Genomic DNA, 18,392 nt, shown 5'->3' with positions numbered 1-18,392 from the left:
GAGAACAACTAAGATTTGAAGAAAACCATATAAAGACAGCAATTTCCATATTGGTTTTACATGGCACTATCAAATGCATCAATTCAGTGGCTTTCATTCTCGTGCTATCTTTGACAACACGTATGTATTGTCTATATGTTAAGAGTTCTTTCCCTTTCTGAAGCCAGGCCCACAGCGGTGCTGCTTTTCCCTGGAAATAAAAAAGGCTTACAGTAACCGCAGTCCCTCTGTGCTCACAGCCAATACTGACTACCAAAAAACTGGCATATGGCCCTACAGGGAGATGGTAACACAACTGGCTATGGATCAGGCAGCTGGAGGATTGCCTGGATAGGTTTCGCAGGACTGAAGGGGATGTCTTAGGATGACGACAAGAGTTATAAATCAGGTCTCTGCCATCCACTGACATATAAGCCAGGATAAACAAACGAACAAACAAAAAATTAATAAGAAACCTCTAATATAGACTAACAATGAGCAGTAGAGGTAATAAACTCCTACATTTTTATGAAATTTCCACAGTTTTGTAGCACTGTGCATGTTAATAGGTTTTGAGCAATTTCTTATTCTCCCTCCCCCTGCCTGGTATTGAGCCAGTAGCATTCCTGCTTCACTTTGGGAATCAAGTCAAAGCTGGTCTGCAGAGTCAAAACAAACTCCGGATTACCAACCAGGGGATATGTTTCCCACATTTATGTTAATGGCATGTTAATGTGGTGGGTTGTATGTGACTAACCCAATATTAGTACACTAGACAAAACACAAACCACCTTGATCTATTGAATGATCCACACAAAGGACAGAAGTCTCTTTCCAAGCTCAGGTATTTCACTAGATCCTAAACCTTATTTAAAAATGCATCAACCATCACCCACTGGAAAGGACTGCTTGGCTGTTGCAGGATTCACTATGGGAGTAAAAATTACTTCCTCTGCCCTCTGCTACAGAACTAAAATGTATAAGCAACTGAAGGAAACTATAGGTATTCCAGAATGACCGATCACCTACGTGAGCCATCAGAAGGGAAAGTTCTTTTAAAGAATGAGTCATTCCTTGTGGAGTAGCTTGATTTCTATTGACACGTACAGGAGAAATGAGATTGAAAGTGATTTTGTCTGTCTAAGAACAACTTTGTTTTTTCCACTGAATACCTAATACCCATAGAAATCTGCCCTGCTCCATAAAATGAAGGGCAGAGGCACTGTACTGAAGCCAGGAAACTTCATCTTTGCAGGCAATGTAGACTTCAGTGTATCTTAAACTATTAGAACCAAAAATAACACGTAACAAGTGTAAGGCCATCTCCTACTCTCATAATACACTACTGCCTCCAACAGTCTAGCTGTGGAGATCCATTACAACTCATTGCCTGGACATTTCACTAACAGACTATATTCTCTTTAAAACACTCTAACATTAGCCAAGCTGAATGTTAATGATCATGTGAAACCCAATGGAAATAAAGAAACTGGAAATTGCTACATAAGAATTTTCTGCTTTATAGCAAGAAGGGAGGAGGGGGAAATCAATGTGGCAAAACAACCTTTTGTTTTAAAGCCAAAGACTGCTTTAAAGCAGAAATTATTTCTAATACCACTGACAGTGTCAACTTGTCATCAGCAGGAACGATTCTATACACTTTGAGTGAAGACATAAATTGGGTGAAAGGAAAACATACAATATCTGAGCAGGAAGTCTATTTGTGGTGGTCTATATTGATGTGTTGCTTACTGTGTTTTCCCATAAAACACACCTAAATGGATAAAGAGGGCTTGTGTTGCTTGTCCCACAACAGGCGGTTGACAGGAACAAGCTTAAACAAACTCTAAACTCTTCAGCAATATTCTCACTGCTTTGCTGTAATACAGGATAGGATTTCACAAAAATTGGTCTAACTAGGAGCGAACAAATCAGCCAATTGCATAGTGGTCAAATTTGCTACCACAGGCATTAACTGCAGTCCTATTTATTTATGAGAAACAGGCTTCCCAGGTAAAGCCATAACAATCCAAGCACACGCCTCCTGCAGCATTTGATCACCCACGTTGTTAGAGCAGCACAGCAGGCACCACGAGTTCCTGGCCAGCCACTACCTCCATTTCTCAGTGTCACATTATCTTCTCTGGGACTGGAAAAAGGCTGGATCCCTGTTGTTCTGAAATGTATCAACAACACTGTGGAAGGCAAAAGGAATTCCAACTCTTTCTCCTTTCTCAGATCTATTTTTCTTCCTTTTGAGGAGAGAAACCAGGCTTTGCAGGCTGCTAGTACAAACATCAAGTTGCTAAAACCCAGCCAACATTGTCTCCAACTATAGTACCAGTGATGTAACTGCCATCCATGAGGGTTTGGGGTGTTGGTTTGGTTCTGGTTTGGCTTTTTTTTTTTTTTTCTCCAACAGAAAACCTTTGGAGCCCATAAAAGTGGAAGAGATTTGGGGCAAAGGGCAAGCAACTCCCAAGAAAAGTTATGAATGGAACTATGCTACAGAGCCTTGCCTTTCCACTAGTCGTACAGGAGAAATCATTCAGATGTTGCAAAAACTGATCCATTATCTTTTGTGGGTTTCTTAAAATATTCTAAAGACAGAACTGTACACCATACTAAGATGGCAGTTTTATTTCATCTCAGAGAGCACAAAACATTTTTTGTACGTATACGCAGCAACTCACTTCTTTCCTGAAACAAAGTTTTCATTGATCCTTTGCCACAGACTCAATTATTGTTTCTAATCATGATCTACGTTTATTTAAGGTATTGTGATCTGTAAACAATGCAAACAATAAAAGCATCTGTCCATGTTGACATTAATGTAATTGGCAGGTTAGATACCTATATCAACTGGTCCCAAGGGCGTTCTTTTTAAATTCGGAAAGCCCAAAGTAAATTTAAATTACAATTTACAGAATAATCTTGAAATCAGCCACCTTTCGAGGTAGTGTTATCTTGAGTAGATAAAAATCACAACCTGTCAATTCAATCTCAGGAAATTCTTCATTGTTTTAAAACATAATCCTAACAACACTTTTCTTTTTTTAAAGCTTCTTTCTTTTTTTAAATGCAGTGGATTCTGCAAAATTCCTGGTCCTCCTTGCACCTATGGGGAAAAATAATCCTTCTCTTGTAATGTAGCAATTATAGATACATATGAAAAAAGAGCAAAAATCAAGGCACTTGGAGACAACGTTTAAAAAGAAAAAAAGTCCTTGACTATGGGATTTCAAGTCAGGTTTTCCATAGCCCCATTATAAAAATAAACAACCTTTTCTTTTTCCTCCTCCCCACCCCAAACTCTGAGGAAAACGGCCACCAAATGTACTCAGCTAGCCTCAAAGTCACACGTGCTCCATTGCAGATCTTGCTTTCAATGTCTCTTTTGTTTGATGGCTGGTGTTTCAACATCCTCAGCTTGGAAGAGAAAAAGGTCAGACCAAGTCTTCTGGCATTCACAGACCTGCACCAGGCCCCGCCAAGAGAAGATTGATGCCATAGTACATTTTCCCCAGTCAACAGAAGGAAGTCGAGCTCAGAATCCGAGACCAACTACGTTTTTCAGAGGGATCCTTCTCCCAAAGGTGTTTAGCTTTGCTATGCTCCTTTGTGAAACTTTTCTGCTGGTGCCAATAATATTCTTGAGTTACCCACTGTACCGTGTTACCGGCCCAGTATTGTAATGTGAACAGGTTCCCACCAGTAATTTTAGCCATACATTCCAGCATACAGCTTTTTTTTCCCCCCCTTCCTGATTTTGCTTCACCCAAATGCCCTCACACCTGCCTGCTGCCCTCGCCTTTCCTTCCCTGCCTGGAGAGGAGACGTTGCACCATTAAACTTCCAGCATGCAAGGCCAAGGTCCGTTCCACAGCTAGAGAGAAGCTGTTGCTAAAGATTCCTTAAAAGCTCTGGCACTTCACGGCAGTTGGAACTACTCAACCAGAGCTGAGAGCCAAAGCTTTGCCACAGCATTAATGGGCTTTTGCCCTTTTAAATTTTATAAGCCTGTCGCCTTTCTGATGTGCACAGTTTTATTCAGAGCCTTAAATGGCCATTTCATATTTAAAAGAAAGCTTGCATAGGTAGCACCCTAAAACTACCCCAGGTCATTCATCACCCCAGCACTCCTACTGTCTCTTAGGAAACCTTTGATAGAGCATTTGTTCAGGCTGCCAAGTTAAATCCTCTTCTCTCGTGTCAATGCATTGAAAAAAGCAGTGAGAACACCAGCTTCACTCAGGCCTGCTGAAGTAAATGGAGAAAACCAATTCCTCTGGCACTACAGAGCCATTAAGCCGTTTGCAGATTATTAACTGAAGCACAAAAATACACACCGCGCACGATCGGGCGACACAGCAGAGCTATGCCTTAAGTTTGCTTCGGTCTGGATAAACTGACGATACAGCCGCAATTTGCACCAGCTCGTGCAGCTGCGGGACCCTGGCAACCCCAGACAAAAGCGGCTCGGCCGCGATGCGGGGGTCACGCTGCCAGCGCCGGGCAGCTCCCACCTTTAGCACAGGCGGTGATGGGGGCTGCACTCCGAGGGGAACCCCCGAGGCGCCGCCCCGTGTCTCTCATCGCAGCCTCCGAGGCGGCACCGAAATTAAACTTTACACGTGCAAAACAAAGTTTACAGTCTAAAACACCGATTATAGTAACAACTTCCTCCCCCTGTCTCGGGCTGCCGTACTCCTTCCCCGCTACCGCGCCAGCCCAGAGTGCTATCCCGAGCCCCGCGGGGGGGTGGGGGGGATAAGAGCGTGGCTGGATGGCTCCTATTTTTATGTTTACATTCCTGAAGTGTCTTTTAACTGTCTGCCATTCCCCCTCTCCCCGCGAACAGCTCCGCCGGCCGCCCCTGGACGCGCTTCCCCCGCTCCCCTCGCACAAAGGCGGGCGAGCTCCGGCCGGGTCGGGCCGGGCAGGGCAGGGCAGTGCAGGGCAAGGCACCCCCGGCCCTCTGCCCCCGCGCCCCCTCCCCTCCGCCCGGCGGCTTCCTGGACAGATGCACCGGGGGGAGGGAGGGGGGCTGCTCCTTCCTCCTGCCTGGCGAGAGAGGCCCAGGTCCCAACTGGCTCTCAAAACCCAGACACAAGGAATTTACACCCAGGCAAGCTTCCCGGAGCCCGGCGGACAGGCGCAAGGTTCCCCACGCGTCTCCCAAGCCCCGCACGGGCGGCCGGGCACGCACACACGGCCGGCCGGGCACGCACGCCCCGAGCCGCAGCCCCGGCCCCGCTGAGGGGCTCCAGCCCGCCCCGACGGCGCTCGCCCCGGCCAGGGGCAGCCGCCGCCCCGGCCCCCGCAGCCCCCTTTGTGCTTGCGGCGGCTCCGACGCCCGGCCGCTTCACGCCGCGGCCGCTCCAAGTTCGCCCCGGGCCGGGTCCCTCCGCGACCCCGCGGCCGGCCCGGGAAGGGCATTGCCCGGCTAGAGCCGCTTCCCCGCCGCCGGGCCCGGCTCCGCGGCTCCTCGCCCGCCCTCGCCCCGCGCCCTCGGCGAGGACAGCCTGCCCCTTTAAGAAGTCTCCGCACATTTTCTCCTCTTGCAGAATAAATATGTTGTTGTTTTTTGGTTTTTTTCTCCCTGTACACCTATTTCCCCAGCGTGGCCGCTCCATTGTTTCTGCTCCGCCGAGACGCAACCCTTGCCCGGCCGCGAACGGGGAGGTGCGAGCAGGGAGCGCAAATAGACGCGAAACTTACCTACGGATTGCAAAGCAGCCTTGCAGCAGCAAAATAATAAGGAAGAACGCAGGCAAAATCCTCTTTCCCCAACTGATTTGTAGCTCTACTCGGGTATTTTTAAATATATAATTTTGTTTATTCCCCTCCTTTCTTCCTTCTCCCCCTGCTTTCTTTTTTTCTTCCTCCCCCCCCCCTTTTTTCCCCTTGCCCACAGACAGTGAAAAGGAGCTCAATGTTAGTGGGTGAGTAAGTGAATCAACTAGCAGAGAGCACAGCAAGTTGAAGTGTCAAATTACATTGGCTATTCTATTACCAAAGGGCCATGCTTTGTGGCTGCTGGCAAAATCTGTCCCAGATTCCTATCTGAAAGGGAGCTGCCTCCTACAGGGATGTTCTTCCCTTCGCCCTCTCCCTTCCCCTCTCCCCCCGCAACACACACACCCCCCCAAATCACACCAACTTAATCTTAGATAAGAGTTAAAATACAAATATTGTCTTACAGTGTCTTTTAAGGCGGGGATTCTCGTTTTAGTCTTCCTGAATACCAGGCACTCGGAAACCCTTCCACTCTGGAAACTGAAAGCTGGAGAATATCTATCCTCCCTTCGGTGTTTTTGTATTATTAAATAGGGGAAAACCACCCTGGACCCAACGCACTCTCAAGCATGAGGTGTCTCCTTCTCTGTCGTCTTCAATAGAGAATTTTTACGGGCATGGAAGGAACTACCGGGCGGGCAGGGGGATTACATGGGAACGCCGAGACATCCCGCTGCTCCGTTATTGCACTTCAGCCCCCCAACCCCCTCCATTTATTGCCACCACTGCCACCCTCGGGGCCGCTGTTATTTTCAGAGCCCGGAGCTCCCGCCACCCAGGTAGGAGCGGGGTTCTCCCGGGGGTCCCCGCTCAGCCGGGGAAGCCGGGCGGGCGGCGGTGCCCGGCGGGGCGGGCCCAGGAGGCGGCCCCGCTGCGGGGGGGCGGTCAGGGGCCGGGGCCCCCCCGCCGCCCGGAGCGCGGCCCCCGGCGCTAACAATAGGGCGTGTTTTTTTGCTGGTTTTTCTTCCCCTGTGCTCCTTAGGAAATCCAGCCCGATTTCCAGGGAGAAAATAAGAAGAAACCGTCCTTGTCAGACGAGCACCAATCTGCTAAAAAACATCTCCCTCGACTTCTCTTCCCCTTGATAAAACACTTCCAGGACAATCAATATTTTATGATGAGTTGTTAATAAGCCTAATATATTCATCCCTGCTCCAACGGGGCTTGTTAGATTATGCAATTAAGATAAGCAATTTAAACAGCACTGTGTAGCTTCTCGCTGGTCACATTCGTCTTGTTGTTGGAGGAGGAGAACGATCGGGACTGTAAAGGGATGTCGGATCGCTCGGGGAAGGGGGAGGATTGTCTATTTTTTTTTTTCCAGCTGCGAGCAGGCGGAACGGAGCGCTACCGCCGCGGTCCACGCCGGTCTCCCCGCAGGGCTGCCCCTGTCCGCCGCCGTTGGACGCGCCGATTTGCGCGGGGCCGGCGGTAGCGGGGCCGCATCACCCGCCCGCCCCCCGAGGGCAGTGCCCCCGGCGCGGCCCCCGCCCCGCTCATTTGCGCCTTCGTGGCTTCCCCGGAAAAAAGACCCCTTTCCCTGCCGATCTCCCCGTGCCTCCAGCCGCCCCCCGATCGCCTGGGGGCGCGGGGGGGTCCTGCGGACTCCGCGCCCGCCGCCGCCCCCACCGCGGAGAGAGAGCGGTGGCCGCCCGTCCCCCAGCGCTGCGGGGGGAGCCCCGGGCGGGCCGTGCCCCGGCGGGGGTGGCCAGCCGGTGGCGGGCGGCGCGTCCCGCCGCTCCGGAGCGCTCCGGCTCCGCGTTTTGCGAGCGGCCGCGGTGTCAGCCGGGGAGCGCCGAATAACAAAGGCAAGTTTGAGAGCAGCCGCCGCCGCCGCCGCCGCACAGGCTGCGGTGACGTCAGGGAACAATGCCGCTGCCAGCCCGCCCGCCCGCCGCCCCTTAAAGGCGCACGGGGCGCTGCCAGGGGCCCCCGCCGCCGGCCCGGGGGATGCAAGGGAGGGGTGCCGGTACCGCGCCCCCCGCCTCGCACCCCCTGGCCGCCGGCGGGTCCCTCTGGCACTGCCCGCTCGGACGGGGAGCGGAGCCGATTCTCCGTCTCACGGCTCCTTCCTTCCCTCCCCCCGCGCCGTACCCCGCGCGGCCTCCGCCGCCTTAATCGCTGCCTTCAGCTGCCCGGAAGACGCGGCGGCCGCCGGGGCGGTAGCGCTCGGGCCCCGGCTCCCCGCGGTGCGGGGCAGGGCAGGGCAGGGCGGGCCGGGCCCCGGCCGTGGTGCGGGGAGGCCCTGCGGCCTAAGGCCCGCTGCCCTGCCGCACGTACGAGCCCTGTTCCCCGTCAGGGGAGCGCTTTCGCTAAACGGCCGGGCCCTCGGGGCCAGGAGCTGAGCGCTTCCAGCTAGTGCGGCTTCTGCTCCCGCACTGACCCCTCGCCTGTCCCGTGTCACAGTGCGCTGCCCTGCCCGAGCCACACCAGCCCCGTGACTAAGCTCTAGTCCGCAGAGTTAAACAGCAGATACCGTCCGGTCAATGCAGCCCGTTTCACTCCTGCACAGCATTAGATGGCTGTCATTAAAATAGGCGCAGAAAAAACCCAGCCTTTTAGGGAGCCAAAGAGGGCACGGTAGCAATATAGTAATGTCCTGATAATCACACAGATGTCTGGGCATCATCCTTTAAGAATTAATTTGCAATTAATATCTTTTTCAGGCGTCAAAACTTTTGTATTTGACATGGGCAAAGCCAAAGGAATAGGTTTTCATGCTTTATTTCTTGAAACCATCTTACAGAAATAGAAGATTAGAACATTAAACCTTTGTGTGCAGCAGCACTGTTACAAGGTTACAAGGCCTGTTCACTGTATTTAAGCACAACTTCCACTGATATCATCTAGGCTGAAAACAGATTGGTAAACATACATTTACTTTTTCAAGCTTTTTGTAGTTTTTCTGCAAACTGTTCCACACGAGCACATTATGCAGGATTTACCAGCTACATCACCTTGACTTCTTTCAGAAACCAAGTCGCCTGATCAATACAGTATGTGTCTTGGAAAATAAAGGTCGTGCAGGAAATCATTGTAGTGATTTAGCAGGTGCCATTGTGCCCTCTGAACTGCCTCTACTAAATCGGGGTTTGCCACACACTGTTCAGAGGCACCAAAGGGGTTGGATGTGATACCTGTCCACGGGGGATGTGCAACCCTAGCAGCCTTTGCCATTTGCAGTCACTCGAGCTCAGCCGGCCTGCAGTGACAGCATGTGTTAAGTGGTGTCATGGCCACATCCCAACTGCTACACCGGCCCACTCAGAGGCCTTCACTCTACAGTCACAGGAGACAGTCCCCATTTCCTCCATCGGATGTGTTGGTCACCAGTGAAGTTTCGCCCCAAAAGTGGTTGTGGCAATTTATCTAGTGTATTTATCAGTTTTTTTGTAAATTAAATTAATTCGCTGAGGGTTAGAAGAGCCTTAGTTATCTCTGACCTGTGCTGTTATGACTCATGAATTGAGAAAGGTGCCACTAATGCATGTTGATGTGCTTTTTTTCAGCCAGGGACCAGGCTAATCCACTACAAAGAACTTTTATAGCTGCTCCAATTCACTGCCAATTGCCTGCTGTGGCATAAAGCGTAGACTGGTCAGTTGGACTGAAAAAAGAGTTAGGAGTTTACATGTATGGCAGAGTTGGCTTAGGTATTCAGTATTGGCCCAAGAACACCCCTCTAAACAAAGTCCTCAATTAGACCGATCAGCCTAATTGTCCAACTCTGTTGCAATGTCAGAGCAAAGCAAAAGCAGTATTCACAAAATGACAAAGGATCAGGCCTTTTTTGTTTGTTCTAAGAGACTAGGCTACTCTTCATGTTCTCAACAGTTCTGAGACCAAGACTTCTTGGAACAGCTTTTAAAACAGAGGCTGCACAAGCCTCAGTGCCTGATCTGGGATCCTGGCTTAACAGCACTCTGCTGCTGCAGAAGCAAAGCCGTCAGCAAGCAGGCAGACAGACAGTTATCCACATTATTCCATGCTCTGTGGTGGGCCTGTCCGCGAGGGATTAGACCAAATCTGCTAACCTCATTTCTGTTACATAACCTAAGACAGATCTGAACTCTTTTCTCCGGAGGATTGTATGGTAAACCAGAATATCACCTCCCCCTAACCCTCTTCAGCTGCAGTTCAAATTAGGTTTTGCTACTATCATAATTCATCCTGTACCATAATGAAAATGGGATTGATTGAGATGGCATGTAGACATTGTGTCTAGACATACCCAGGTTACTTGTGTATGCAAATTTCATCAGGTAACTGCTATCAATGCAGCTTTTTTTGGAGTGTAGGATTTTGTGCAGACCATGGAGCCCAAAGGGAGGGAGTGAATACTTAGATTTGAAGTCCACACTGAGGTATTGGGTGCTACAGCCACTAGAAACTAGGCTCCCTAGGTTAGGAGCTCACTCAGGTAAGCCCAGCATGGACTGCAGATGTACAGTATGCACAAAACTCTGCCTGCTATCAGTGCTGATTTCATAACGGGCTGACATCAGCATTGCTCTTCTGGTGGCTGTTTGCTACAGTCACACTCGTGGCTCCACACCAGCTGATGCTCTCCAGGTACACACATTTAGAAGTCTTCTGGGGCCTCATGGAACTATTTATCCATTAGCACAAATCTCTGATCTACTCTTCTGTCATAACCCATGGGCTTAGCTCAAGCAAATGCTTATTCTGATCAATAGTTGTGCTGAAGTTTAGCAAGTAATTTTCTGATATAGCAACAGCAAAGGATACTAGAAATACTACTGGATGCAGTAAAATTACGTCTGTGTGAAAGTGAGATTAACTTTCAGTGAGGCTGGAGTCAGGCTGTACACATTATACCACACACAAGAAACTATACTATGTCCATTTTTGTCTTTTTGTTAATAGTATGGGAAAGAAAACAGGATTTACTTGGATTCATAAATTAGAGATGAAATTGCTATGCAAAGACATTAAGGAAATTTGCAGTTATGCAACTGGAGTCCTAGAGGACAAAGTAAACAATTTTACTGAGAAAAACAAATTGAAAACAATTACAAGACATGAAGAAGGAAGTAGCTGGAGGTTTGGACTTTTTTCTCTCCCCTTTTCCTTTTGAGGCCTGAAAACATTTGAATATTGTCTTAAATTTCATGCTTTGGTTCTCCTCAACCTATACTGCTGAAGTCACTGAGTCATTTGTGACTCAAATGGGGGACTGGATTCCTCCAAAGGAGCTTCCATGCGATAGGCAAGACTAGGAGCATCAATGAAACATTTTTTAGTCACTAAGGATACACATCTTGTCTCTTATGGGAATTTACATTGACACATCTTTTTTAGAGTCATTCTCTGTGAACCAGGCCGCTACTTACCCCAGTCTTCTGCAAGCAGTTCTCAGTACTCGAAGTCCAAAACTAATCTAGGGGCTCCATGGGGTGCCACAGTAAGGCAACACAGACACCCAACAAGCCTCCAGTCTTGCAAACAGACATAACTGACTGCTGAATAACTTTGCACCCATGCCTCAGGTCTCCCATGCCTCATACCCATGCAAGGGGTATGCATCCTCTGAGAAGGATAAAGAGCTACAGTTTACAGCATTGTCTCCAGCTCTCATATGCACACCATGCTGGATTAAACAGGGGGATTTGATTAGTTTCACAAAGCGAATAAAGCCTTTAAAATTACATAGGAAGATAGTACTGAAAACCAGGATGTATGCCTTCAAAAGTCAAGTGTACATTTTAAAAACAAAAAAACCCAAGGTGAAAAATAGGAAGAGAAGGCATACCATGTGTAACATACTGAACAGGAACTTAACGTATGCGAGCTGAGGAAATGGAGCATTGTAAACATGCTATTTATATAGTGCCAAGAGGATGCTTTTATGGGGACATAAACATTAGGTACCTCTGAGCATGCAATCTTGACTTCTTAAGAAGATAAAAAACACTGCCCTGTTAGAGCCAAATCCAAGTCCAAGTTTAAGAACCAAGCACATCTGAGCTTTGAGAAATCTCAAATCAAAATTTGGTCTGGGCTGAAGTCACTTGACTTACCCAAACCTTGCCCTTAAAGCAAATCATCTCTAAGCATTGCAACCGAGATTGGTAAATAGGGACTGTAGTCACTTCTGTTGTTATTAAATGCTTTTCCAACTATTACAGTTTCAGGAGGAAAAGTGAAAAAGAAAACAAAACCTTATCCAAATTGAAACTCAGGGGAATGTACTCAAGCAGAATATAATTAGCAAAGCTGGCCATGCTGGAAGATGGCCAGCATGAAATGCACAACATCATAAAAAAAAAATACCCAAGGATTTTGAACGACCACAAACATCAGGACCTTATTTTTAATCTGCTCCATATAATACAATCAGATAGCCTTATGTAACCCCAGATATGCCTACAGCTACCTTGAGAGCACTTGGTGTGTTAACTGAGATGTCCATAGTGTGGATTCCCATTTTGCAGATGGCAGAGGAAATACTACTCCATCTTTCTATCATCTGACTACCTACTGCCAGATATTTTCAGGAAGCAGGTCTTGTTTTAGCCTTGCTAAATTTTAATAGAGAAAGTTAATGAGATTTAAAGAACAACAAATTAAACCACGTGTAGAACATGAATGTCACAAAGTTGCGCTTTTGTTTCTCCCCTTTTCTTCAGTTTTTATGTGATGCAGTTGGGAGACAGAGATGACCAAAAAGCCAGCACCAAATGGAGAACTTGGGTTCAGCTCTGGCCTGAGTTTCTGTGGGAGGTTTTAGTCTAAACTAGCTAGGCTGACAACATGAAAGGGGAGCAAACAACAGTAAAATGTTACTCTCAAGACCATGAGAAGTACTGCCTACCAGACAGAGCTTGCCAGGACACTATAATGCTTTGCAACACAGCTAGTCGTGCTAAATAAAATGTAGCTTTAAACACACTTAGGACTGGATTCTCAATGGGTCCTCCAACTTAGCATGCAGTGTAATCTATTTTTTTCTTAACCAACTGTATTTAGTACCACAAGGGATGGCTAATATAGTTTCAGAAAAAGAAAATATAAGTTCATAAAATATGAATAAATAACCATAAGTTGTTTACATACGTAAATGTTCTGGAGCATGGGATTTTATTCAGTAACTGCCATATTGGTCATAAAACATGCCTGAGAGCCCAAAGTATTACCTTATTGCATTTAGCAGCAACAATTAGCCTCTCCATTTTTCACAGCTCTAACAAACATTATGGTTTTCCACTGTCTAAGAAGAGGTGAAAAAACAAACCAAAACTAAACCCACTATCTTCTTTGTGGCTCTACCCTCCAGAGGCATATGTGCAGTGTCACAAAAGACCATGAAGACTTGATCTGTGGTCCATGAAGTGTAGGAAACAAAACAAAAAAAGCAGCAGATTATTTTCCATCTTATTCTGGGGGACTACATAGGGCAGAAGGAGCAGTGAAGAATTTGGTAATAAGGCTCTCTAGCTAAAGTACCACAGGCAACAAATTCCTTACAGCTGAATAGGAGAATAAGTGCAAAACTGAACACAACAGGAAGAGGTGTGGTCCCTAATGCATCATTTGCTGTATTTTATTGTATGTGAGCCAAGAAAAGTAGAAGGCCACTGAAATTCCTAGAGAACAGAAAAGCCCAGAGAACGACAGAATTAGCAGGCTTTCAATGCTTGGGATATTTATGTTAAATACTTTCTATAATAAAGGAAGCATGTGTTTTGCAAGAAAAAGCATTCATAAGCTGAAATTCCCCTCATCATAATTCAAAGATTAATTAAGATAAATAATATAATTAAGTAATTTGGAAACACTTTTTTTCCCCAGTGGTAGACATTCAGCTTGACATAGCAGCCAAGGGGCATGTCATGAGGACTCCAGTCATGCTGACACTTGTAACTGGAGGAAGAGTGCAGATGCGAGAGAAATTTGGAAATTCGATTCAGGTAAACTGCAGATGTGATAGAGAATATACTACTGATGCAGCACAGTTACCTCTCAATTTGGTTAATTAACTGATAGGTAATCAAGAATTGTCAGTGTTGCACTAACTGCAAAAGCTATGCCATCCTGAAAACATTGCTGGAAGTATGTCTTGTATTTTCATCTCACTAGAACTCTAATTTGGACAGCTTATTGACCTACTTTCTGTATGTCACTGCTTTCAGCATATCAACCCCCCCTCCTCAAACACTCCCAGCTATTTCAGATAAGTGCAAGAAGAAGGAAGACTGTAGTGCAGATGTTGCTTGTGCATACAATCAATGCATCCCTCCCCCACTAAAGTTTAATAAGGATTGTTAGTACATCATTGTAGCTGGTAATTGTGTAGGTACACATGGTAATTGCATGTATTTGCACTAATTATGTAAATGCACAATAATTAAAGCTCCAGGGTTTTCATGGTAAATTTTTAAGACACTCATGGATTTGTCATGGCAAAAGTGTCAGTCATGTAACCTAGTGGGAAAAGGGAGGAGGAGGAGGAAGCTCAGGAGAACCTGCTTCTTGAATAAAATGCAGATATTTTTATATAAGTAAGTGGATAGAGGACACTATATCATCAAATGCAGCTGTCATGCCCAGGCACGCTATTTTTCAGAGTTTTTTATCATACTTGAAAAATAAAAAAACCTAGACAAAACCCCAGAACACATGGAGGTTAAAACTAAAGATCAAGTACTCCCCCACTTTATCCACCTAACATCCCAGTTTTTTCATTTAACCAGTGAAAGGCAGGAGAAGTGAATTTGGGCTCTTTTTGCTGTCGTTATGACCACTTCCTAATATTACCAGTTTGCTCCCTCTCCCACAGGCCTTATCACACTCCACTGAACATGTCAGTGGAAATATCCTGGCACTGCTTGGTTTTGGATCCATCTCCCACCACGGTGCACTGTCTTAGCGCAAGAGTCATACACTGGACATTCAAGTTGCTTTTGGTTTGGGGTTTTCCCCCTTTTATGCTCTCCCTTAAGACTTCAGGCATTCTCCTCCTCAAATTTTCAGATGCAAACTTGCAGGTTTCCTCCTTGGAGTAGCCCGACCCTGCTACAAGCACTTCCCTGGTGCAACAGGCAGGAGCTGCCCGTCTGTCCCGCCACCCCATGCTGCAGCCCTCGGCTGAGCCTTTGCTGCCACGCCCCATGGACCTTTCGGCTCTGGGAGAACGATCTACACATTAATGACTTCAGGCATACGAAGGAAATGCAGCTGTGGAAACACACAGGATACATCTCCTACAAAACCAGCAAAGCGGGACATGCATGTTCCAGCTGTTTAGCTGTTTTTAATCACCTCTGACAGCAAACCTGAGCAGCTCCCTAGAACAATCCCATTATCCTTATGCCAGGGCCACAAGGGGCTGTTCAACAAGCACAGCAAGGTAACATAAGGTATTACAAAGTCAGAGCACTACTAAGCCTTTCACACTAAAAAGCTTTCCCTTTCAAATCACAATGGTTAAGATCTTAATCACTTACATCAAGTGCCAGTTTTTTAGCCATTGAAATGTGTCTACATGCATAAGACCTAGACCACTTATAAAGCATCAACATGATTGCACTTAATGCAGAAATATTCTGTACACCATTGCCCCTCGTTTGACGTTGGGTGTGCTTGGTGGTCCTCACAGCACAGCAGCAGTCTCACTGGGTATATACACAGCTGCCCACCTTCACTCATGGACACCTCAACAGAGAATCAACACAAGAGTTTTAAGCTACTAAAACCTAATAGCTTAAGCCAAGACACAAAAGAGAGCTTCCTAGGATTTGCAACAAAACTTTGAAAAGATTTATAGGACTCAAACCCACACATTGATACTTTAAATTTAACCCCATATAGAAAGGTCAAAAAGCTCTCTGTTCATATCTCCTACCACTACTGTGCCCAGCTATGCTCCTTACCTGAAGGACTGAGGACAGGCCCCTCGGGAAGAGAAGATCCAAAACCATAGCCCACAGTCTTGAGACACTTGTAAAGCTACACTCCAAACCTTCTCTAAGGCTCCCTGGGGTGTACCCAGCTGCTAATTTCAGGAGGGTTTTTAGTACAGCTGTTTCAAATTGGCTCCTCAGCCACAGCTGGGGTAATAATGAGCTCTCTCTTTAATACTTCCTGGGCTGGAGGAGTTGTCAGGAATGCCGTTGTTTTTTTTTTTTTTTAAAGCTTAGTTTTGAATGTGCAATCTGCCAATTGTTTTTTGCTTTAAAGAAAAAAACAAACCCACGAAAAGCAACCTAAGTCAAACAACCCCTTCTCTCTGCAAATATCCTAGTCCCAACTTCTGAGAAGTGAACTAATAAATATTTCTGCACTTACTTAATATAAGAGGAAAAATTACCAAAACTACATTTAAATCAAAACAGTGTAATTTTTCCTAATACTCTTTCACTTTTAAAGCTAAAATTAAAGAAAAAAAATTAGCTATGTGATAATAATTGATCAAATCTAGTAAAAATTATTTTAAACACAGCTTTTAATTGGTGGGGTTCAATCCAACAAGAAAAGCTGTTGGGGACAGAGCAATTTCAGCTTTGTTTCTAACAATAGACATGTCTTCAAGGGTTTTCCTTCCTATGTTAATAGAAATTCCTATACTTATGCTTGATGAGGATTAAAGATGGTAAGGTGTCATTTAAAAATTTTCAATTTGCAGTAATGTTTTATAATTAATTGAGAATCTTTCAGGAGTAGAGGGTTTCACACAAATGCAGTCTTTCTGGATAAAACATTGCTAAAAGAGTTATCTGCTGTATTAATTTGCTTTAATTTTTCAGTAAATTCTTCTGTTCTTCAGATAATGGACGATGGATGTCTAAAACCATGGAATATGGGGTTTGAGGGCATGAATGGAAAGCAGACGAGGTGGGTTACAGCTGGAGAACATTTTCTGTGTGTCTGTAGGGAATTTATTTCAGCTTGTCTGTGTTGTACAGCAGCATTGCGAGGTTAGGTTCGAGCTTTAACTTGTGCTAATGCAGGACCAAAGGTCTTTCAGATGTTTATGTCTAGTGGCAACTTGTATGATAAACACTTGCTTCCAGCCAAAGGACAACCCAAGCCGAGTAATTCTGCAATCCAGTAAGGTCCCCTGGACCTGATGCTGCCCAAATATATTTGCATAGACAGAAAAAATCTCATGCCTCTGTTTGGGGAAGATTTACATTTCACAAGGAGAGAAATTAATTTGCCTGGGCTCTAGGGACCTTTTTAAGACCTAGTGAATTGAAGGCATTCATGGTATCTGCTAATATTATCCATACATGTCCTTTTGATATTTCATACTCCAGCTGTGAGCTGCAGCACTTGCAATGCCAGGCCTGGTGCAAACACAGAGCTCTTCTCTTCGTATTGCCTAAATGTCACTGTTGCTTTTCCAATATGTTTCAAACATCTTTTTACCAGCAAAGTCAGTGCCAGCATTTCCATTTCATGGGTGGGAAAGCTATCATCAAAAGGTGAAATGACTCAAGAAGTGAAATGACCACGATTACTTAGAATACCAATAGAAGGAGGCAATGTAGATGTTTTAGTGCCAGTCCTACTCAGTCTTTACTGCTTTAGTGCAAGCACCTTTTTTTTGGGAAGCACTGTGGTCAGTGCCTAATTTATGAAAATAGTTTTGGTTAATCAGATTAGCAAAAGCAGTTTGATGGTACAGGTGACATTCACATTCCTTAGCAAGAAGACTTGCACTCAACTTGTCTGAAAATCATGTCCACAGTCTGTCAAATTGATAGCTTGGACACGAAAATATCTGCAGTTAGTAAACAGTTTATTTAGAAATTAAACATCTGTGTGATTCTTTTGGCCTGCCTGAAAAACATGAATAAAGGTTGTTAAATACAAGTAGATCTAGTAAATACAAATATATGCATATCAATGAACATCACAGGTGGTGGTTGTGAAATGAACTGGTTGCTCTGAGATCCTCACACAAGAAACAGCTGACACAGCAGGTTATTAGCAGGGACTGTTGGAATATACAAACCATGGCTGTTTCAAACCTGTCCACAGTGAAGCTGCCCTTTACAGGATATTTGCAACCCAAGCACCCAGCAACAGAAGATACTCTCGCAAATCCAGGCATCAGGATTTACTCCGAAATCAGTGGCAGATACTTGACCAGAACCTGTACCTGAACCTGTTTCTGAAAGGGAAACTGCATTGTCAAGTGCCTTGTTCCAACAAGTCGGCAACAGTGTCTGCACATTTTAAATCACCGTGTTGAGTCATCATCATTTAAATGGAACTTACACCACCTGAGCATGTCATCCTTACTAACCTCCTACAAACATCTACGGAGCTTTCCCTTTACAGGGCAGGCAGTAATTCATCCCTGGTGTGAGCCAGAGCTGGGCAGTTGTTTCCTAGTTGTTGTGCACAATATATGGCTACAAAGGGAAGTGAACTAGCAGTAGGTTGTTTGCTGTGCTTGTTCTTTTAAAGAAGAATAATAACACTATGGTTCCCAGCAAAATTACACTTGTTCCACTTTCCCTTCCCCTTGAAAATTTGAAAACAGAAAAGTAATCATTTAGGCGATTTCTTTTGCTGTGGGGTTTTATTTTGTTTAATCTCTATACATACACATTATTCTAGTAAACACACTGAAACAGCAGCCA

The 18,392-nt window shown here is 45.7% G+C and overlaps 1 protein-coding gene across 10 annotated transcripts in view; it reads right to left on the bottom strand.

Annotated features, from left to right (window-relative positions):
• The window catches only part of ZMIZ1 (zinc finger MIZ-type containing 1), a 350,182-nt gene extending 334,492 nt beyond the window's left edge, over positions 1–15,690 (bottom strand). For 4 of the 10 annotated variants that reach the window (XM_085064019.1, XM_085064017.1, XM_085064024.1 and 1 more), the window contains exon 1: positions 5,701–5,906. The gene's annotated coding sequence lies outside the window, so the exon portion shown is untranslated. Of the gene's footprint in view, positions 1–5,700; positions 5,910–6,182; positions 6,325–15,671 lie in introns of those variants that run through there. The other 6 variants (XM_085064025.1, XM_085064031.1, XM_085064018.1 and 3 more) reach the window with 5 other exon arrangements.
• Positions 15,691–18,392: the final 2,702 nt, after the last annotated feature.

This window comes from Lichenostomus cassidix, chromosome 6 (genome assembly GCF_008360975.1).
Source record: "Lichenostomus cassidix isolate B80296 chromosome 6, HeHo_3.0, whole genome shotgun sequence".
In the NCBI taxonomy this organism is placed as follows: Eukaryota; Metazoa; Chordata; class Aves; order Passeriformes; family Meliphagidae; genus Lichenostomus; species Lichenostomus cassidix.
This window is presented reverse-complemented; position numbering and strand designations above follow the sequence as displayed.